The sequence below is a fragment of the Octopus bimaculoides genome, chromosome 10, assembly GCF_001194135.2.
Source record: "Octopus bimaculoides isolate UCB-OBI-ISO-001 chromosome 10, ASM119413v2, whole genome shotgun sequence".
NCBI classification, from domain to species: domain Eukaryota; kingdom Metazoa; phylum Mollusca; class Cephalopoda; order Octopoda; family Octopodidae; genus Octopus; species Octopus bimaculoides.
This window is the reverse complement of record NC_068990.1, coordinates 37155264-37161654: the sequence shown is the minus strand read 5'-3', so window position 1 is coordinate 37161654 and position 6391 is coordinate 37155264. Positions and strand designations below refer to the sequence as shown.

Below are 6391 nucleotides of genomic sequence, written 5' to 3'. Positions count from 1 at the left end.
GATAGAACGGGAATATAAAGAATTTAGGGTTTTTATTAAAAAAACAATTATTAATTATTGAAAACAAAAGCAACTTCATACCTTCCAAAGGAAGAAATAAAGCATTGGACGATTTTTGCAACCACATCCAGAGTTTCCCTTTTACCCCACCCAAAACTAAGGTCAAATCCAACTTTAATAGCAAAGAATGGAAAAACCTATGAAACTTACAACAGGACAAAAGCCTTACTATCAAAGAAGCTGACAAAGGTAGTACTGTAGTCCTAATGGACACAGATTTTTAAAAACACCTAGTACTCTCCTTACTAAACGACAACTTTTTATAGAGAAATTCCAAACGCTTCTTAACATACAAATTCCTCGGTGACCATATTCCCTTCTCTCACCTACCCATTAAAATACATATAAATTTACTTCTTCTTTCTCTAAGAACAGACAAACTTCCTGTTGACAAAAGAGTCCAGAACTCCAACTAAAGAGTATAAAACCCACAGAATTGTCTCCCCTTACACACACTTCCTGTTTAACACAAATTCTCAGCCCTTTTTAAATGCAACATGATTTTTAATTCCATGCATCCTAATCTATCTAACAGTTATCTACATGGATTACCATTCAACTTTAAAAACTCAAAGACAATATAAGGTATTAGTGTATTTATTTTTTTATATATTTTTTATATTTTTGTAAAAAATATTATTTTCATTTCCCCTCTTCTTGAAAATTTGTCATGCAATGAAAGCCAGTTAGAAATCCTTTTTAATCCTTCTTATGCACATCTATATTAAAATATGCTTTCAGTTTAGCATTTATTTATTTTTTTTTCTCCCTATTATTTCTCCATGTGTGGTTAACACAACTCCACAATTTACTGATTTATATATATATATATATATATATATGGGCTTTTGAACAGTTTCCATCTTTCTAGCTACCACATAATTCCACTCTCAAGTTATTTGTCAACTTGAAATTAATTTAAAAAACACTTACAAAAGATGTCACACACAAGAATAATTGCAGAACCATCTGTCGTGCACAATCCAAACAATCATTCTCCACATCTATCCCCACGACCACAACAGCATTTAATGAAATACATGAAATTCCATGTTAAATGTGCTGGTTTTACTATTAGTTCTAATGGCCTCGAGTGTGGATGCAATTAACACACGTTTGCAAGCAAATTCACACAAACGTGTTTCTATTAGAGATGATCATAGTTAATTGACATTGTCATGGGAGGCAACATAGAGTACATACATGGAAAGATGGGCTTAAAATAGGAAGGACTAGTGGGTGTCTTGACTCCTAAGGAATAAAATAAGATTTTGGCCACAGTGGGATTTGAACTCAGAGTGTCAGAATATATATTACGAAACATTCTATTTCATTCTCTTATAACACTGCCAGTTCCTCACCTTAGTCTGTTACAGACCTCACCTTAGTCTGTTCTATATGATCCAGTACGTATTACCATTGACAGTTAGGCTAACTTAAGGTAAGGTAGAATATGGTGTTCTGTCCATAACCAACAGAGAAGATGAAAGAAAAATCCTTCAGGAAAGAATGCCATTCATAAATCATACTACAATATTCCTATATTTTTTAATATTTATTTCTACTGAGAGTAAAGTAGAACTGAGGAGGGTATTCTACCCAGAAACAATTAAATGACTGCCCTGGATTTGAACTCTTAAGCTTTGCAGCAGTAAAACTAATACACCCAGACAATTTATCTATTTTAACATGTTCAAGAACTAACTCTCCAGTAGGGCTGCCTTACTAGAAATGGCAGTCAAATCTCTGTCAACTCACACTTTACCATCAGGGATAGTGTGAGTCATAATAGGCTATGTAGCTCTGGAAAGCACTGTCTGAAAATTAGATGGGATGGTCATGCGAGGCAAAGTTTACGATAATGTGGTCAGCCAGATCAAACCTGGGGCATAGCAACAGCAATGAAACATCAACAACATAAACAACAAACAGTAGACAATAAGTAGTCGGAAGTAGAGATCTCCCTCATGTACCAAAATGCCCTTTCCAAACAAAAGAATGACTGCTTTTCCGTGACATTAAGATCCTCTGTGCTACCAACATGTCTAAAGTTTGTTGGTCTTAGTCTTAGACTTAATCAAAGTGCTAAAACCAGAACTGCAAGAACAGAAGAAGATAACAGTTGATGACATTTGGCAAACCTATGACCAACAACGTAATATTTTACTGTTATTTTTATCCACCTCATATTTTTTTCTTTTCTTATTTTGTTTTAATTTACAAAACTATGCTCGAACAACACTTGACATTTAGCGGAAGTTGAAACTTAGCAGACTATTCACGTTTCAATAAGTCATTAAAGTTGATAAACGATAACATTCTCTCTTACTATTTGCATAATATTCTTATCTAAATCTGTTGGATTATTATTTACTGAGATACATGAGATTTATATAAAGTTTCAGCCATGATTTTAATCTGGTCTTCTGGGAGGAAATGGATTCTGCAATAATCCTTCCGCTTTCCAAAGATGGGATAAATATTTCAACGAACACTTGAACTTTTAACACTGAAACATGATGGACAGTAATTTTAAGTTCTAATTCCGCCAGAGATAAGCTGCTTCACCTTTGGGGCACTTGTGTATGTGTATGACTATGTGCATGAGGGAGTGGAGAATGAATTGTGTATGGGTATGACTGAGTGCAGCTAAATAAATATATATGAAAGTCTAAATAAAACTATAAGTATATAATTATATATATATATATATATATATATATGGATATGTTTCTCCAGGTACTTATGGACTTATCTATGCTTGTCTGTTTGTTTGTCTATCTTTCTGTTGATCTAGTTGTCTATCTACCTATCAATCTATCTTGCTTGCTGTGCATGTATGTGTGTGTGAAGATACATAACCTAGTGGTAAGTATTGGGCTCGTTATCAGAAGGTCGTAGTTTCATTTCCTGGACTAGGTAGAGTGTCCTGTTCTTGAGCAACTTTATGTTGCTCCAGTCTACTTCACTAGAGTTAGCTATAATAACTTATAAAAAAAAAAAAAATAACTTACACAAAATATCAATCCAGCCCATGCTATTAAAGGAATGCAGATACAAAAGTGATGGTAATGATGATGCTGGTAATGATGATGAAGATACATTTTACAACCATTTCCAGGCTAGTATGGGTTGGGCTGTTCTCAGTCAGAGCCATTTCTTATTGGGAGCCACTGTTCCCATAGACTGGAATTTGTATGTTATGTGGTTTGATTTCTACACTTGGATGCCTTTTCTATCATCAACCACTTTAATGAGTGCACTGGGTACATTTTCTCATACCACCAACACTAGAGAAGTGGATAAGCCCTTGTTGGCAAGACAGGTCTGAATGGACCTCATAACACTTCTTATTTGTTAGTCATTTTCCACGCATTTGCTATCCACTTTACAATGTATTCTGAATGTGCATTTCTTCCTGATATGAATGCTATAGAGGTTGTTTAACCTGCAAGCAACTTTAAAGGATGTACAGAAAGTATAGGATTTGGTGGAGTCTCGTACAAGTGAATGAGGTGCCTTTTTCACAGTAAAAATAAAAAGAGTACTCAATAAGCTAGTGCATGTATTTTTGTTCAGGTAACTGAGAAGGGGAATAGAAGTGTGTGTGTGTATGTGAGAGAGAGAGAGAAAGCAGAAATAGAAGGTGAAAGGAGGAAAAGCATGGTTATTGGGTAATAGTGTAGAGGAGAATGATAGGTAATAGCAAATGTGAACAAAGGGAAGAGTAGGTGATGGCTGATATTAGAAGTGGCCCAGAGGGAAAACAAAAGGGATTGATGGTTAGCATTCTATGCAAACCTTTGTCATCAGATCAGGTCAGTCATCAGTGATTCATTTTGTCTATCAATCCCTCTGAAAAAAGACCTTTGTTGCCAGTAGAGGTAATAGCTTTCTGGATTTTTCTGTTCTGTTCTTACTCAAGCTACAGTACTTCCTGAACAACTGCTTCCCCTGCAAATTATATTACCTAAGTTACAGAAACTATCAACTACATCCAGTGAGTCATTCAAACATTTAAGAAAATCTTTTACCTGGGTGTTTTTATTGCATATTCCTTCAGGTCATCTCTATAAGCTTTTCTGAGTTACACTAAATTTCTTGTGCATCAATAGTTAGCATTCAGTACAGCAATGCATTTTCCTAACCATACCAAAATTCTGCCATTGTTTCTAACAACTTGATCATTGTTAAGTTTACCATGACATCTCTCAATTCTAACTTTCTTTTCCATGTCTGCAACATCTTCACTAAATCTACAATACATTCAAATATAAAAGCTAGGTCATCAGCTCATAAGAGTCCTCAAGAACAGCAAGTTTTAAGCCTTGATTACATATAGGACAATGATAAATAGAAAGGACAAAGAACTGAGCTTCGGTAGACCCAGCTCCATCACGTGACTTTTAGAGGCCCTCTGCAACTTTTTGTTTCGAGGCCCCGTCCTTTCAATCAAAATTCATAATCTACGCACTTTTTATTCATTGCTATATTTTACTTTATTCTATCTGAAGTTCAATATTTCACATTATCCCAAAGAACATCTTTAAAAGTACAAGCTAAATTTATTTAGGCCTATTACAAATTTCAATAAGTAAAACTTCCAGATATGAAAAAAGAGCACTTTTATAATCCAGGCAACATTCAAAGATAAACATGGCACACTTTTCACTTCACAAAATTATCAATCACTTCAAAATAATCAAACTGAGAGCTAAGTTCATGTTCAATAAATATGAACAGAGAATAGACATCTACACACCTACCTGGACTAATTAATCCCTTTTACCTTTTATCATAAATATATGTAAGGTGGCAAGTTGGCAGAATCATTAGCATATCGGGCAAAATGCTTAGCAACATTTTGTCTGTCTTTACATTCTGATTTCAAATTCTGCCAAGGTCGATTTTAAATTTCATCCTTAGAGTATCGATAAATTAAGTACCAGTCAAATACTGGAGTCGATATGATCGACTATCCACCTTCCCACAAATTCCAGGTCCTGTGCCTATATTAGTAAGGATTATTTAAGTATGTGTATGCATATATATGTGTGTACATGCGTCTGTGTACATAATAATAATAATAATAATAATAATAATAATGAAATTATTATATATAGTGCTCAGGTGCACTACAATGTGAGTACATAATGGGCTTCTTTCACTTTCAGCCCACTAAATCCACTCACAAGGCATTAGAAACCTGGAGCTGTTGTAGAAGTCACTTGCCTAAAGGTCCTAAGATGCTATACAGAGTGAAACTGAACTTGAAACCATCTGGTTGGGAAACAAATTGATTAACCACAATGCCATACCTAAGCTACATATATATATTCTTTTATTCTCTTACTTGCTTCAGTCGTTTTGACTGTGGCTGTGCTGGAGCACTACCTTATCGGGGTTTTTTTTTTTGGTCAAATCTACTAACCCCAGTACTTATTCTTTGTAAACCTGGTACTTATTCTTTGTAAACCTGGTACTTATTCTATCGGTGTCTTTTTTTGCAGAACCACTAAGTTCAGGGGACACAAACACACCCACATCAGCCGTCAAGCAATGGTGGGTGGTCAAACAAAGACGCATACATATAAATATATATATATGACCGGCTTCTTTCAGTTTCCATCTACCAAATCCACTCGCAAGGCTTTGGTTGGCCTGAGGCTATTGTAGAAAGCACTTGCCCAAGGTGCCTCACAGTGGGACTGAAACTGGAACAATACAGTTGGGAAGCAAGCTTCTTACCACACGGCCATATATATCTATATATAACTGATATTCTATCAACAAATACATATGCATCTACAAAATGTGGTCTCTGAATAAATTTTAATACTATCTATATTAGCAGGTGAAATAAGTAACGAGGAAAAAAAAATGAGTTCCAAAATCAAAGTAATTTTTTATTATTACTTTTTTGTTGTTGTTATTTTTATTTTCCTTTCCTTTAAAGAGAAAAGTGGAAGAGGTTATTACCAATGATTTTGTGTATATGTAGAGTAGAGTGTGGTGGGGAGAAGCAGAGACTTATGAATTCTTCTGAAAAAAAAAAGGTGTGGTTGGTGTGTGGCATGTTAATTATCAGACAGGAATGGTAAGTTGAATTTGGATATAAACGTATGTACATGCTGCAATGCAAAATATGTAAGATAGTGTATGTGTGTGTGTGTGTGTATGTGGTTCTAAATACCCTTCTATGTACATACACACATGCGCACGAAAAAAAACATATATATTCTCTCATATATACACACACACATATGCATATGTATGTATAGATATATAAATATATATATGTATGTATGTATGTGTATATATATATATATAT

General features: G+C 34.5%; 2 long non-coding RNA genes across 2 annotated transcripts in view; one reads left to right on the top strand and one right to left on the bottom strand.

Annotated features, from left to right (window-relative positions):
* Positions 1-6391, bottom strand: part of LOC106874316 (uncharacterized) — a 442937-nt gene that overhangs the window by 133045 nt on the left and 303501 nt on the right. The gene's annotated exons all lie outside the window — the stretch shown is intronic.
* LOC128248894 (uncharacterized) overlaps positions 2134-6391 on the top strand; it is a 5806-nt gene continuing 1548 nt past the window's right edge. The window contains exons 1-2 of the long non-coding RNA XR_008265042.1: positions 2134-2215; positions 6017-6157. This is a non-coding gene — a long non-coding RNA (uncharacterized LOC128248894). The remainder of the gene's footprint in view (positions 2216-6016; positions 6158-6391) is intronic.